This window comes from Girardinichthys multiradiatus, chromosome 8 (assembly GCF_021462225.1).
Source record: "Girardinichthys multiradiatus isolate DD_20200921_A chromosome 8, DD_fGirMul_XY1, whole genome shotgun sequence".
In the NCBI taxonomy this organism is placed as follows: domain Eukaryota; kingdom Metazoa; phylum Chordata; class Actinopteri; order Cyprinodontiformes; family Goodeidae; genus Girardinichthys; species Girardinichthys multiradiatus.
Window position 1 is genome coordinate 26,200,067 of NC_061801.1, and position 17,253 is coordinate 26,217,319.

At 38.5% G+C, this 17,253-nt stretch overlaps 1 long non-coding RNA gene across 1 annotated transcript; it reads right to left on the reverse strand.

The window, feature by feature from the left end:
- Window positions 1-804: 804 nt before the first annotated feature.
- LOC124872680 lies at window positions 805-4,502 on the reverse strand. Its single transcript, XR_007039346.1, has 2 exons — window positions 4,207-4,502; window positions 805-3,849 (listed from the first exon to the last, which is right to left on the reverse strand). It is a non-coding gene; the product is annotated as an uncharacterized LOC124872680 (long non-coding RNA).
- Window positions 4,503-17,253: the final 12,751 nt, after the last annotated feature.

Sequence of the window (17,253 nt, forward strand, 5' to 3'; positions counted from 1 at the left end):
TCAGGTATCAATTACTGCAGCGCCAGATCACATAGACAGAAGATGAGACTGTTACCAACATTTATGATGACATAATGGTAGGAATAAACTATTTTTTGCAGATGATAATCTGAAGATTTAATGATAACAAAAAGTATCTCTACTTTTCAGAGAGCAAAAACTTAACTTTGGGCATTAAAAATACAGACAAAAAAAGCAGCATTGATATCATTGATTCATGATATTTGAATGTATTAGAGAAATGTTTTTTGTTTATACCCTCCTACATTACATAGACTTCATTTTGATGATTTCTTTTCACAAAAAATATGATTTTTCTTGACCTGGAAACAGTTTTGTGTTTATGAGCTTGAGTTTTTACACTAAGTAAATTATTTAAACGTTTGACTACTTTGATGTAAAACCTTTATTACATAGCTGCAATAAATCCAGATGCTTCTAGAGACGTTTTTACAGATTCTGCCAGGATTTGATCGCCTTACCCTCAAACTAAATAATAATGATGAATTAAAAAACTGTAATATAAAGAAAAACTCACAAAAAAGTTTAGGTCTGCTGCTAACAAAAATAAAAACAAAACTCACTATAATTGCTAATTCTATCCCTTTAAAAAACAAGATGCCTTTTAGGCCTTTGAATAAACTATTTAACTGTAAAAGTAAGAATCATTCTTAGACTTTACGTTTTTTAAATAAATTTTTCAAACTCATGTTTTTATTCAGAATTTTATATCTTCATGTAGTTACTTTAATATATATTCAACTCTCTTAAATGTGTTTTTCCAAGAAAAAACCCCACAAACGATGAATTGTATGATCTTTATTTGTCTTTATTCAAATAAGATAAGAAAAAAAAAACAGCTTTGGTTAAAACATGGATAAAACAACTAAAAAAAGAGTCCTTACAAATACATAAATATGCATAAGTAAAATAGTTTTTTATTTACAGCCATGTGAAATATATAGATTTCAATTTTGCTGGCATAAACATGCTCACAATGATTTAATCTTTTAAAATGAAGTACCTGAAAGCAGCCAACAAGCAAAAACACATTTACACCTAAATCCTAACAAACCCTTCCAGAGCAAACATTTTGAACTTCATGAGTTCACTTTTTATTTACAGAAATGCAGATGCTTCGTTCAGATCACTTAGCTGAACACATTCAAACTCAAAAGCAGCACATAGAAGAGCACACTTGCTGACATGTTGGGCTCCATTGCTGCTCCATGCAGTCAGATAACTGCAGAAGCACCACCGTCCCCCATTCCACACATTCCAGGATTTCCCAGCAAGCATTGCAAAGCAAGCCTAAACAAGTCACGTTCTTTACTCGGAGAGAATTTCACACAAGTGAAATGACTGAAGTTTTCCTTTTTGCTTTCTCCTTTCAGTGTGAACTTCTCCAAATTGAATTTCCCCAAGGAAATGTAACCTTTTACTGCAGCACGGCCATCAGAGGCCCCCCTGAATATGTCTGTTTTTAATAATGACTCGAGTGTCCTTCTCAAGGCAGCTTTTAACAGCAACCGGACTGCGGTTAAACGCGCCCACCCACTTTAACACTGGCACAGTCATCAAAACAAACAAACTTATTTGCTCTTTTACCAGAGGGTTCAAACAAGAGGCACACAGGAGCACTGACACCTAATCTCAACAGGGGGATAAAGAGAGAGAGAGAAAGAAAAGAGAAGGCAAAATGCAAAAAAGGGGGGGTGGAGGCTGAAATGGCCCTGCATTCCTGCTGAAGGGCCCCTCCCCCCGTCGACCTGCTGCCACCGAGGATGCTCAGAGCCATACATCGACCTCCAACCCCCCCTTCTGCTTCTTTTTCCTGTTCCATCTACTTATCAATACACACTGTTGCAGTGTTTGAAGTGACAACAAAGCAACAGTCACATGAAGAACAGCAGGAAAGGGGAGGTTCGTTGTTCAGAAAACTAGAATCCTGATTGTTTCCGATTATTTTAATTTCTTTTCACCTCTCTTTTTAAAGTACCTGGCAGATTTTCAGTAATTGTTTGAATTCAAACATGAGGACACTGAGTAAACAGTTTTAGGAGGCTCCTGCTCTCTGCGGCACCACCTGCCATCAGCCATCAGCTCCACTTCCTCACACACTGATTTTTTTTTTTAACGGGCCCCTTATTTTCAGCACTGAGGCCAAATGCTATGACAATACTATTGCACTGCTAGAATGGATGGTACAGTAGTGCAACATTGTCAAAGCAGCTGACCTCAGCATGTGTCTGCACATGGTCGTTCCTCACTGACAGACTCACAATTGTGTCATGTATGGAGTTTTTGAAAATAAAATAAAGCAAAGATGTTTAAATTGTCAAGGAATTGAAAACTATTGATTTGAATATTCTTGTGGTGGGAAATAAATGCATTAATTCTTCAAAGCCAGATACAAGAAACAATTGGCAGAAAATTCTGACTTTGTTTACTGAATGTTTTAAACAACTCTGAAACATCACCTGGTTTTCACTTTCTTGTATCAGAATCGACACATTAGGCTTTTGTTGTCATGTACAAATTGAAAAGGATTTTTTTCTCAAACCCTTTTTCATTTGTACAGAGAATGTGTAACATATATTTAGCAACAAATATATTAAATACAGCAAGTTTCTGGAGAAGAAGAATACAAGAGAACGAGGAAAGTACTAACTCTGATAAAGCTCATTATAACATTAAGACACCGTGTGCAGGTTCAGAAGAGAGGAAGAGGCACGGCCCTGCTTTTAAAAGAGGCAGATGTCCAAGAAACACTTGAATGATATGTTTGGTTAAGAGTTATAAGGTTAAGACGACTTTATAAGCTCCTTAAATAGGTTCAAAGTGTGCAAAGAAGAGGTTTGGGTCTCCTATCTTTTTAATCATCCAATGCCCTTTTAATATTGCACTGCTCATGTCAGCGTCCAGTAGTGCAACAGAAAAAGGGCAGTGGACAACAACCTGGATCCCACCAGCCTCCTCTTCACAAACAAGCTCTTGTGATTATATTTGTGCTGTTCAAAACATTTTCTGATGATGTGTGCATTTATCCCACTTTTGTGAATATTGGCCTTAATAAATGCCACCGTAACAATGCTTTAAAAAACCAGGCAAGTAGTGATATTACTTGTAAATATTTTTGATGAAGTTTTAATAACACATATTGAAAGCTTCTCTTCCTTTAAGGTCCAACCTAAAAATGTAAAAGTAAGTGCATCTGCGGGAGGCAAAAGTTAGGAAGTGACAGATTAACAATATCTCTTTTCACTGGTGGAGTTAAATGAACTTCCCCAAATTAAACAGCACTGGTCCCCCACACTCCACCCCTCTGCACCAACCCTGGGAGAAAGGGAATTTCCCAGCATGTGGGCCCATACGATTCTCTGCAGTGAATGACATGCATTCTAATTTTGGTGGAGAAACGGGGGGTTGGAGAACGGAATGAACGCAAAAAGGGGAGAGGGGTGCACACACTTTAACAGGTTCGGCAAGCCAACAAACAGATATATTTTAACCCAAACCATCACACACTTGCTTGCTTTGGTTCGGTGTTGCTTACATCTAGGTTAATAAATCACCGGAGCTCCTAGACAAGGACAACTTTACAAAAAAGTTGTGTAACAATCAGACAACTTTGAACGTTGAAATCAAAGTTACAAAACCTAAAGAGTGAATAGCATTGCACAGGAGGGTCACTGAAACTCTCCAGAACACAATGGCGCTTCCGCAGGTTGCAGAAAGCCCTCCAGGTGTTGGTGTTTTATGTTTTACCTGCAAGTAGAGGCTTTAACAAATCCGCCATACATCTGTGTGAGCGGCCTATCCGCCTCTCTTTCAGCGCAGCACCAGAGCCTACAACACATTACAGGCGACTTGTTAGATTGCACAACAGCATATATGGCCGCACACGCAGAAAAAACACGCGTGCCCCCCCCCCCCCCCCCCCCCCCCCCCCCCTTTCTCCGGAGAGCCATTACAATGCAATAAGAACCTAATAAGCTCTGTCCACGAATCCTGATCAAGTTTTTTTTAGAGATGAGCTTCCAGATGCGCAGCGCAACGTGGGTCGACTTAACTCTCGTTGCTGTTTCTGATCCCCCTCCCTCCTATAGCTCGTATATATAAATATATACAAAAAAAAAAAAACCCAACTTCCAAGTTTTTGTGCCGATGTCCTGACATTTTTACCCAAAAACGGCTACAACTTACAGTGGACATCATAACCCTCCTCCTCCGCCTCCAAAATCATGGATAGTACTGGCCAAAGGGAGGGACGATGCGTTATGGGCAGAAGAGAGCAGGAGGAAAAAAGTTGTCCATTAAAAAAAAAGAAGAAAAGAAAAGAAACCCTTCTCCGAAAGGCACACTTCACGGTGCGCTCCTTTGAGGATTGGCGCTGTCATCCTGGGAAAAAGCTGCGAGCGGACAGGGATCGCTCTGCGGAGGTGGGGAAGAGGGAAAGAGGGAAAAAAATCCTCTCTGCACAAGCACACGGCCTCTCAGATCCGGACTCCATCTTTGAATACTTGACATTCAGAGCCTGCCGGAGCAAATTCTTCGCTTGCATGCCTCCCGCTGATTGGCCGCTTCTTGCGCTAGTCTTTGCTCCGCGGCGCGTCATTGGCTCGCTTTAGGCGTGTTCGACACTTCCAGCAGGCTGGGTGATTGGCTGCGGGGGGGAGGGGGGGATGAGGGAGGGAAGCGTCACGCAGCACGACAAAATGCCTTGCTTAACGTGCCCCATTCACAAATTTCCCATCATGGACTCGCAGCTGCATATCTTGATAATTATCTGATTTACTTTGCGGCGGAAACATCTTTGCGCTCTTACTGACGCGACTGTTACTAAACTTGACTTCTTTGCATGCGTTAATTAAAATGAAAACTGCTAATATGAAGGTCTGGCTTTTAGACCTCAGAATTCAAATAATTAAAACACAGTAGCTAATTATACAGGGGCGTGTCCAGAAAGTTTTTGAAAGGCTGCCCTGATGGGAACCACTGATAATCTTTGGGTGACTAAACTAAAAACTATTACATAAACATAGGAGTTCAGTTATTATGTTGTAATCAACAGCAGCTTGTTAAAAGGCAAAGTAAAGATTATGTGTTTGGACAAAAGATTTAATTAAAATAGATTAAATAAATAAAATAGATAAATAGAATAACATTTTGCTCACTAAATGAGTTTGTTTTATGAAGCAGCTATAATTAAAAAAAGTTGAAAGGGAGCTGCTGAAGAGCATGCCCTTAAAACTTGAAATAAACAAACACCCAAAATGAAACATAGTTAATTATGCAGGGGTGCATCCAAGAAGGTTTTAAATTGGTAGCCCTGATGGGCGCTGCAGAGCCACATGAAAACAAAAAAATATATAGAATGTAAGGATTTTTTTATCACAGCTTCACAGAGGGATGTGCTTTCAAAAGTGAAGTCCAATCAAGGGTAAAGAAATAAGACTGACATGCATTAATAACATTTCTCACTCTTAGTGATTGTTGTTAGCAACAAATCTGGCTTCTGAAAAACATTTCTTAAAATATGGACTGAGCTACTGTGAGGATAAGAAGAATAAAGAAGATGACATCAGCTAATTAGGGGACCTCCAGAAAGTTTTCAAACTTTCAGGCTAGAAGCTGGCCCAGTGGGAGCAAAAATCATCTTGGGGTGACGCACTGGAATGAAAGCCACACTTGCAGTTCTTTATTGTTAAAAACAGCAACTCACTGGCATTGATTATCCCTTAATTTTTATAATTTCACAGTAAAAGAAAATGAAATTTACTGGCATCATTTTGAATAAAATGCAGTACTGACTGCTATAACTGATTACTGGTGGATTAATTAAATAAATGTATGTTTTTAGCTCAAGTAAAAAATGAAGAAAGACTCAAGTGGCCCATTTTATTTCAAGATGGAGTACTAGCTGTTATTTTTCCTGGTTAGTTAAAAGTACTGTAATTGAAATTAAAGTAGCCTTAAACGTTTCCAGAATGCACTGTAAATCCTGTCATATAATGTAAATAGATTATACAGTACAGATGGCTGAGAAGATTGTAGTTTTACTGTGAAAACCACAGCTAAAGTGACTTCAGCAGTGAACTGTTGTGAACACAGTAACGTGGCTGTTAAACCAATAGCAAAACATGTTTCAGGGCATATTACAATTTTAGGAGCTTTATTATACTATCAAATAGGGATACAAATTCAAAAGTAGAGTGCTTTAAAGGCAAAAAATGTATAGGCACATAAATAAAAATTGTTGCAACTCTTTGAAACTCTGCTCATAAATTTATATTTATAAAATATATGTATATATTACGCATGAATGACTTTTGTTGGGGGCATCCTGCCCCTGCAGACCCCCCTACTACCCCCCTTGAGGCGCCACTGTTTTTATAAAAAGTTATCTGGTTCTTAAATCCGACCTGCCTGCGATTCTCTTTTTAAGTTTAACCCTCTAATTATACAGTAAACTGATTTGAAGAGATAATAGGTTTCCCATTATTGCGTTTTTGTGGTCCATGCAGGATGAGCATGGCTGTATCTTGTGGTAGGGGATCAATGGTTTGATCAGACCACACGGTGCTGGAGGAGGCGGACCCAGTGTGGGAACCCATCCCCCTCCCCCCCAGAAGCCGCTCTTTTTTGCGCAGCTTTGATTGACGCAGAGAGAAGAGTAGCGGGCTGTGGAATTTGGCATTCCTGGCCAGAGGAGCTGAAATAATGGCATTATCCAGTGGGAGAGGGCCCACTCTTTACTCCACACACACACACCCACCCGACTCCGGCCCACTCAGAAGGGATCTGATTGTGCAGCCAGTCGGATATAGAAAAAAAATGTTTGATGTAAGGCGGGGCGGGATGGATCCGGTGTAGGTTTGGCCCCCTCTGCCCCCCTCCCACCGTCAGCCCAGTCAGAGAGGCCGTTTCCACAAACTGCACTGTAACCTGGAAATGATTTTACTACAAAAGTGGGTCTAATTAGATCCCTACTGACACAAAAACAAACAATTTTCTATAAATCATAAAAAAATATATTTTTTAGTTTGTTTAGCAAATTATTCGAAACAATGAAGTCCTAAATACACTAATGTGGAAGAACTAAATTAGTGTGAAGCAGTGACGTATGGAGAGAAGGATTCAGTTTGAGGAGGTGCAGCGTTTTACGCGGATCTTTTAATTTAACCAGCCATTTTAGAAAGAATTGAACATTTTTTAATGTTTAATCAAAATGTAAATTTAGTTTAGAAATTACAAATTTGGTTTAATATATATATATATATATATATATATATATATATATATATATATATATATATATATATATATATATATATATATATATATATATATATATGCAGAAGTAAGCTAATTTCCAACCTGTTTAAAAAGATTTTTGTTAATTTATTTTGTCTTTAAACTGAATAAATTTGCCACCATTGGGCTATTTCTGTTCAATTAAAAGAAGAAGATGAAATTATAACAACACCCATAAAGATTAATGCCCAAAACACCCCGAATAAAATATTTTGTTTTCAAACTAAATATTTAATTTAGGATCTTTTGAAAAATCCTACCATTTCTTTTTATTTCTCTAGGTGTATTGCTCCTATCATTCAGTCAGTTATCTGTATTTAAACATTGCCAATAAAAGGAGAAAGAATTATAATACTTGGATACCTAGATAATAAAATTGAATTGTGTTTGAATTAGTCACATAGTTTTTTTTTCTCCTCTCAACAGGCAACAAAGTAGTTCGCTTTAATGTCCTTTTCATTTGATTTGAAAAAAACTTTAGGATCATTATCAGGTTTTAAACCTAAATTCATTTAATGAGGTAAACATGTAAAATTGCTGCAGGCACAGTAATTTTAACGAAAAAATGGATCATCTGCATAGCTGATTATGTAAAATGTGCTAATCTTCCAGCTGTGAGACAGCCTTTTCTATGGCAGTTAATCAAAACAACTTCAAGGAGGCAGTTCTGTCTTTTCTTATGTTTGTTTAGACTTTTGTTTAAACAATAAAGAAATCCAAAAACATAAAAATTCCAGTTTAATCCTTTTATACTCAAGTTGTCATATTTGCTTGTATTTTTCTTTACCAAGTGTTGATTTATAAAGTAGAAACCTTGAACCTTTCATATATTTTCTTTCTTACATCTGTGTCTTTCGTTCTACATAATTTCTCTTTCTTGCAACAAATAATAAAAAAAAGATCCTCATCGAAGGCGGTGATAACCGCTTCTAATTTAACCAACCAGAAATAGTAAGGATAAAAATAAAGCCTAAATTACATGCTTAGATGTATCTATAGATTCATGAGGCACACAGAGTAAAAAAAGTTTCATGTTTTGCAGAGTATTTCTCCTGCTCCTGCGCCTCAGGGGGAAACAGCCACAAACTCAGAACCATTACCTCCTGAAAGGCCTGACTCCAAACTGCTGCCTGTGTGAGGTGTCATGGGGTTGAGAAAAGCCTTTTAAACATGGGAGTCATTGTTCCTTCTCTTTTTTTACTCTCCCCCGCCAACCTCCCATCCTCCGAAAATGTACCTCCTTTCTTCCTCTGCCCTTTAACCTCTCCCAACCCCCATCCCTCCATCCCACATCTCCCCTCTGTGTTTCCTCTCGCCGGCCTGAAGACCAAACAGCCTTGATGGATCGTCATTGATAATTTCCCACCAAGGAAAGGAGTGAAAAAAAAATGTTAATTAAGAACCTTTTGGAGGGTGAGAAGAGGGTTACCCTGCACCATCGTTTTTTCATGGAGCAGTAGTAATAGTAGCTGCAGCAGACCCCACCTCGTGGACCCACAGTCTCCTCCAAAGTGGGTTCCTCACCTCACCTTCCCCCTCCTTCCACCTCCCTCTTGAAGCAGACTCTATGGACTGCATGCACGACATTCCAGCTGTGTGGGTGGCACGGCTTTTTTATGGCTTCTCCACCAGAACACAGTACTCCTGAAGAACAGCAGCATAAGGAACCCTGCCTCCATCCTCTCATTCACTGCCTTCACAGGGCTTGACCTCACCTGAGAACAGTGATAAGAAGCTCTCATGGCTCTTTACCTGACGACCTGGAGGTTCAAAGGGCAGGTTGTGTAAAGCAATAAGTCACTAAACAGCAGGTTTTTTTTTTACGTCTTCAGCTCCAAATCTAATGTTTGAAGTTATGAGACGTTTGAAACCTTAATAAAAAAACAAATTACATCTTGTAATTGAAGCTCTTAAAGATTAAACCAACCTAAAAAAATGTCCTATCTATTTTTTAAATTATCTTCTTATTTTACTTGTTTAAAGGTCTCTGAAAATTCCCAAATAACTTTTAAAACTGTAAAAAAACCTTTTTTTTTTGCCCATAAAACTGACAAACCCCAGCTTCAAATGTTTCCAACAACTTTATTAAAAACCTCAGAAGATTGTTAATGGCATGGTTTGCTCTTAAGTTATTAAAATACCCCTTTAATCAGACAATACGCAAACAATATATGAACTACTTTCATGTTATCTCAGACCTGTAATTGTTCCGTGATATTAATTGATTGTGAAGCAATGGTTAAGAAGAAGAAATCAAATTTAAAGAAGGAAAGTAGCTTTAATGTTTATAGTAGCTAGATTTTTCTTGAATGTTTTTAGAAATCTTACAATAGATATGTGTATTTCAGGTTTTAAAGGCATGCTTAAAGACGGCCAAAATCTTAAGTTCCTCATTTGAAGCAATATTCTTCCATATAAACATACATCAATATTAATCTTAAATATATTTGATAGCACATTTAAAAACAACAACATTTGACCAATGGGCTTCACAGTTTAGCCAAACAGGCAACAAGATAAAGATAGAATAAGCAGAAAGGAATAATGTAAGAATATAGAGTTATATAACAGTTGATGCTAATGTCTGTGTGAAATTTCATTTCATCGCAAATTTCAAAACAAAAAAACGTTAAGCAAAGCGATTCACAATATGGCCAAACAAACATTAAGATACATACAGAATAAACGAACAACTACATTAACAAGGAACAAAAAAAAAAAACCTGTCCTCGAAGCCACATTTAAAAAGAGTTCTACATCCCCAATTAAATGTTTTAAAGTTGCTTTAAAATATAGATTTTCTGAGTTCTAACCTTTCTGTTTATTAACTATACAGCTCTGGAAAATGGAGGAGACCACTGTCAAACGCTTCTGAAATCAGCCACTGTAATTCATTGCAAACTGGTATCTGTTGTACAACGCACACATCTTTCTGCTTAAAGAGGTGCTGATCAGAGGTGATCAGCTGGACCCAAACAGTAACATGAACAAGACCAGGCCAGGGTGGAAAAAAGCTGTAACTAAAAGTCAGGGTTATTCTCCCAAATAACACATCAGTACTGTGTTGTTTGAAAGTTAATCTGAAATTGTGTTTTTTGTGTTTTTTACAATCAGAATCAAGGCTTTCTTTTGACATATTTCATATTTTTCATTTTGCTGTAAGAGCTCCTTGTTTAATTTTAAAGCTTTACACTCTTATATTAAAATGAAAATCATTGTGTTTTCATAAGTTTCTAGACCCATAAAATGCTTTCTTTACAGTCAAATCATAAACCTTTCAGGATGTATTGAGTTGTTAAAACACATACAACACCAAAGGTCTGTAAAGAAGTTAAAAAGTGCTCTCATTCAATTTTTGCTAAATTAAATTATAGAGCTTAATTCAATTTTATTACCTCCTTTTGCTGATAAAAGCACTTGTTTTCACATGATAACGCAGTGTGTCTAAATGTTCCCTATTTGAGTGAAACGGAGCTCATCTTTAGATTGAACTCCCCAACTTAAAAGTCTGTGTTTGTTATTGCCACCCTATAAAGTTGTTTCCGAGGCCAAGAGACAAAGAACAATAAAAAAAAAAACCTCCCCTGTCTCAAACCTGCAAACATCCACTCCACAACCCCCTCCGTTAAATCCGACACTCATCATCGCCGCTGGAAAAGTTTTCTGGCGGAGTCTTATCGATTTCTAACCACCAGCAAGCAGTAACAAACCTCATCCATAACTCATAGCAATAAGGCTCTACGTCAAGCTAGTTTTTTTCTCTTCCACCAGGCAGATCCAAAAGATGAAAAAACAACTCAGCCCCATTAACTGAACTTCAGAGGAATTCCTCACTTTACATACGGAATGCACATTGGGTCAAAGGGCAAAGGGCCAGAAGGGAATCTACCCGCGCCCAGGCAGGCAGGCCTTATTTAAACAAACTGGCTCGATGGAAGAAGAAGAAGAAGCAAGGGGGAAGGGGGAGGAACTTCTGTACCATTAAAAAGGCGCAGGAGCCACTTCCAATAACTACCAACACTTTTTAAATTGCCTGCATTGGCTGACTTCATGTGCTGCCGAAATTTATTACTAGCTCTTTTTCAATCTATATGTTCACTAGTTGGAACAGGAATAAATGCCAGCTGCTGTAATGTGCTTGAACGTATCATGCATGTTCTGGAAGTGCAGTCAGCCTTTGAAATGTGCTTGTCTTATATATTGTTTTTATATCACTGACATTAATCAAGTTGATTCAGCCAGAACAAGCTGAACTGGTTGGTTGCAATTGGTCTATTTTAATAATTCAATAAAAATATATATTTTTTAATTTAAACTTGCTATTCCATCATATTTAAAAGTTAGGGAGATCAGATGAATATATTGAAAAGCACCACACGCCCACTGTTAAATACAGTGGAGGACGTGTGATGATGCGGGCCGGTTTCTCTGTCAAAGGCAGCAACCAGTAGACATTATCTGCTAATTGTTTGTTTGGGAAAAAGTTCTGAAAAAAGTTGTTTTCTGTCCTACCAATTGCAAACATGTGGGATTTTCTAGACTAGGATTTTAACTAAAACATTTTGCTTTGGTCAGTAGTATACACTATAGTTAAAAATCAAGGAGATGAGATGAACAAGTGGAAAAGCACACCATGCCCCCTGTTAAGTACAGTGGAGGATCTGTGATACTGTGGGCCTGTTTCTCCTCGCATTTTATCGTAGTCCTGTTAGAGTGCATGGTATATATATAAAAACCTGGACATGTTAAATACAATTCTGGTGGAGTCCACTAGCAAACTGAAAATTGGTTGTCATTGGCTCTTAAGAGGCCAATGATCCAAAACATAAAGAAAAATCAACACAGAAATGATTCACCTGACACACAAAATAAAACAACCTGGTGACCTGGAAAAGCACACCATGATCCATGGTGGAGGGTCTGTGATGCTGTGGGCCTATTTCACTCTCCTGGGAACCATTTTTACAATGCAGGGTATAATGGCCTTTGTGAAATACCAGGGCATTTAATTCAGGTGGCCTCTCCCAGTAAATGCAAAAGTAGTCGTCATTGTGTAACTTAGTAGGATGATAAGGATAATGATTTAAAACATATGACCAAATCAACACAGAAATGGTTCACCACACAGAAAATTGACCTCCATCTCAGTCCCCAGACTTAAATCGTATAAAAAATCTGTGGGGTGAGATCAAGAGAGCATATGAGAGAGCCCAGAACTCAGGATAATCTTGGCAAATTACAGGTTTTTAAAATGCATATCACTCTAAAAAACACATTTCATCCTGCAGCATTTATTGACTAATTGTAGCTGGCCTTTCACCTATAATTTTAGTGATCAATCAGTCACAAACGTTTTCAAATACATTCCAAGAAAAAGAAAAATGAGGGTCAAGCTCAGATTTAGGACCACCTCGGCAAAAATTTCTCACAAATGACATGCTACAATCCCCATGGCCATGGTGGAATTCTGTCTACTTCAAGGCTTCAAAGCTGGATGGGAATCATCAAGCTTTCCGGCCAATAGGTAAAGAGGGGTGGACCCTGCCCGTCTTGACCTCACCGACCTTCCCCACACCCACCCTGCATTCTCCTCCTCCATCTCATCATCCCCCACATCAGCCTCTTCACGCACCCATCTGTGTGCTGGTCACTCACCAGGTCAAGCTGCCCATTTGTCTGAGTGTCTTTAATTAAACAGGACAAACATAATGGTGAACATAGAACCAGAACTAGTAGAGGTCCTATCAAACTGAGGTATATTTTTAATAAACATGACTATTTAATACTAGGAGAGTAATTTATATGGAAAGGAACACATTTCTTCATTCACTGATCTTTTGTTAGCGCAAAAACATTTACTCTTGACTCAGCGTCTTGGTTGTGCTATTAAGGCTCAGGAGATATCAGCCTGGTCCCTGCAGGAACCAATTACCTGACTGTGATGAGTGCACGCCTTTCATTTCAGTTAAACTGCTCCATCAAGGGCTGATTTCCTTTCTCTAATTCCCCCTGATTGTGCAATTTTGCTTATCTTACATGGGGTTGATCATAAGCAGTCCTCTTCTTTAGTTTCAGGTGCATGTTAGCTTTGAATGCATTGAAATGCTCCTGTGATAATCAGAAAAGAGAATAGGCTGCATAATCTGGTCTGAAAATCTTAAATAACATCGATCCTTGCAAAATCCTCAAAGGGGTTTTCATGATATTGTGGTTTCATAAATGTATGCTTTGCTGCCATCTGGTGATATAGACTGGAATTGCAGATAATTAGGCAATTTGCCAATATAGGGATTAGCAGCACATAGAAAACAACAAAGCACTTTCAGAGAGGAAAGTAATAATATTTGAAGAAAATACCTATAACACCTTTTCAGAAAAGAAAAGAATAAATAAAATTAAATAAAAAAATATAAACTTGTCTCCCCTTTTTATGTTTTAGAGTTAAATAACAGGAAATACTGTCAGTCTGTGGTGGGGATGTTGACATCTATGCCAGCCATATTACTGCTTTGAAAATAATATGTAAATGATTATACAGTCTCAAATTCAGTCTGAGAAGCTGTTTAAGCTGCAGTAAGGCAGTTCAACTCCAATCCAGACTCTGGATCTACCTTAATCCAAACACACGAGCTAAAACCAGTAAATACAAGCAAGGTCAGCAAAACAAGTAATTATTTTAGGAATAATAAATGTTAGCATGTGTGTTGCGCTTAAGATTCGTTTTTTATTTTCTGTGAATTGCAAAACTCTTCATATCCCTTGAGGTTTTTCGTATTTAGCCCCGTTAAAACCTCATTGTTTAATTGAGATTTAATTGGGATTTAATGTGATAAAAAAGAGCATGATTGTGAAGCAGAAGGAAACTGAAACATTGCTTTTAACAGGTTTGTAAAAATAAAAAATTTTTTGGCCTCCTTTACTCTGACTTCCATGGTCTTCAGAGGTCATCTATTTATTAAAGAGTCCACCTGTGCTGTACAGGTCCTTCTCAAAATATTAGCATATTGTGATAAAGTTAATTATTTTCCATAATGTCATGATGAAAATTTAACATTCATATATTTTAGATTCATTGCACACTAACTGAAATATTTCAGGTCTTTTATTGTCTTAATACGGATGATTTTGGCATACAGCTCATGAAAACCCAAAATTCCTATCTCACAAAATTAGCATATCATTAAAAGGGTCTCTAAACGAGCTATGAACCTAATCATCTGAATCAATGAGTTAACTCTAAACACCTGCAAAAGATTCCTGAGGCCTTTAAAACTCCCAGCCTGGTTCATCACTCAAAACCCCAATCATGGGTAAGACTGCCGACCTGACTGCTGTCCAGAAGGCCACTATTGACACCCTCAAGCAAGAGGGTAAGACACAGAAAGACATTTCTGAACGAATAGGCTGTTCCCAGAGTGCTGTATCAAGGCACCTCAGTGGGAAGTCTGTGGGAAGGAAAAAGTGTGGCAGAAAACGCTGCACAACGAGAAGAGGTGACCGGACCCTGAGGAAGATTGTGGAGAAGGGCCGATTCCAGACCTTGGGGGACCTGCGGAAGCCGTGGACTGAGTCTGGAGTAGAAACATCCAGAGCCACCGTGCACAGGCGTGTGCAGGAAATGGGCTACAGGTGCCGCATTCCCCAGGTCAAGCCACTTTTGAACCAGAAACAGCGGCAGAAGCGCCTGACCTGGGCTACAGAGAAGCAGCACTGGACTGTTGCTCAGTGGTCCAAAGTACTTTTTTCGGATGAAAGCAAATTCTGCATGTCATTCAGAAATCAAGGTGCCAGAGTCTGGAGGAAGACTGGGGAGAAGGAAATGCCAAAATGCCAGAAGTCCAGTGTCAAGTACCCACAGTCAGTGATGGTCTGGGGTGCCGTGTCAGCTGCTGGTGTTGGTCCACTGTGTTTTATCAAGGGCAGGGTCAATGCAGCTAGCTATCAGGAGATTTTGGAGCACTTCATGCTTCCATCTGCTGAAAAGCTTTATGGAGATGAAGATTTCATTTTTCAGCACGACCTGGCACCTGCTCACAGTGCCAAAACCACTGGTAAATGGTTTACTGACCATGGTATCACTGTGCTCAATTGGCCTGCCAACTCTCCTGACCTGAACCCCATAGAGAATCTGTGGGATATTGTGAAGAGAACGTTGAGAGACTCAAGACCCAACACTCTGGATGAGCTAAAGGCCGCTATCGAAGCATCCTGGGCCTCCATAAGACCTCAGCAGTGCCACAGGCTGATTGCCTCCATGCCACGCCGCATTGAAGCAGTCATTTCTGCAAAAGGATTCCCGACCAAGTATTGAGTGCATAACTGTACATGATTATTTGAAGGTTGACGTTTTTTTTATCAAAAACACTTTTCTTTTATGGGTCGGATGAAATATGCTAATTTTGTGAGATAGGAATTTTGGGTTTTCATGAGCTGTATGCCAAAATCATCCGTATTAAGACAATAAAAGACCCTGAAATATTTCAGTTAGTGTGCAATGAATCTAAAATATATGAATGTTAAATTTTCATCATGACATTATGGAAAATAATGAACTTTATCACAATATGCTAATATTTTGAGAAGGACCTGTATATAATCTCAGTATAATTAGAGGTGTTCTGTTAAGGCCACAGAGGTTTGTTGGAGAACATCAGTGAATAAACAGCATCATGAAGACAGAGGAACACAGCGAACTGATCAGGGATAAAATTGTGGAGAAATTTAAAGTAGGGGTTGGTTACTGATGGCCTATATATATATATCAAGTTTTGAAGCAAAACTGAAACAGTTTAGCATAACTGCACACCTACATAGTCATCCACTCAAACTGACAGGCTGGGCAAGGAGAGTGTTAATCAGAGAAGCAGGCAAGCAGCCCACAGTAAAGTCTGGAGGAGCTGCAGATATCCACAGCTCAGGTGAGAGAATTAGTTGACAGGAAAACTTTTAGTTGTGCACTCTACCAATCTAGCCTTTATAGAGAATTAGCATGAAAACAGCTACCAGAATTTCCATTCGCAGTTTGCTACAAAACGTGGGGGGACACTGCAAATGTGTGAAGGAAGGCGCTCTGGTAAGGTGAAATCAATCTTTTTGGCCTACATGCAAAACGCAATGTGTGGTGAAAAGCCAACAATGTGCTCCACAGCATTCAGATTTGATTTCCTCAAAATTCACAATTATCTGCAATAATGTGTTAGCTCACCACATGAAATCCCAAAACAATACAATAAGGTTTGTGGTATTAACGTGATCAAATGTGAAAAGGTTCAAGGGGCACAAATACTAGTAAAGAAAATCTAAAGAGAAGGAGCTGCATCACCTCCACAAGGATACTAGAGTCAACCTCTGGAGTTTTAAACTCTCTTTATTAAACTTAAAGAAAGAGATACTGCTGTTACAGTTAGTGTCAGGTTTATTTACAGCAGGATCCTGAATGAAGAGGAAGGGACGTTGGGGGCAGGATTCATGGCACACTACACAGTTCTTAATTTAGTTTATTCACCTTTCTTCTATACAGAATCCACTCCACTTTAAAATCAGAGTGAAAATGGTGCTCAAGTCATCAGCTGAAAGGGGAAAGGAAACTAAACTCAATTTCTATAGGAAAACATACAAACCAGGGGCTAAAAAAACAAATCCTCTATAAAAAACAAAAAGACATATCAGCATGATCATCATCTGGTATTTATATATGTATACACACACAAACATATGTATATATGCATATAAATCTATATATTTTCCTGCCATGTCCATAAGTGGTGAGGTGGCCAAAATTTAACACCTCAATCTTCAGCCTTTACAGGTCAGTGGAAGTCAAAGCTGACCAGTAAAAAGTCTTTCCCACCTGCAGCGTCTGTTACTCCACTGATGAAAGCCCACAGGTCCAGTAGCCCTCATCTGGGAAAATGATACACTGTACACTTAACATGC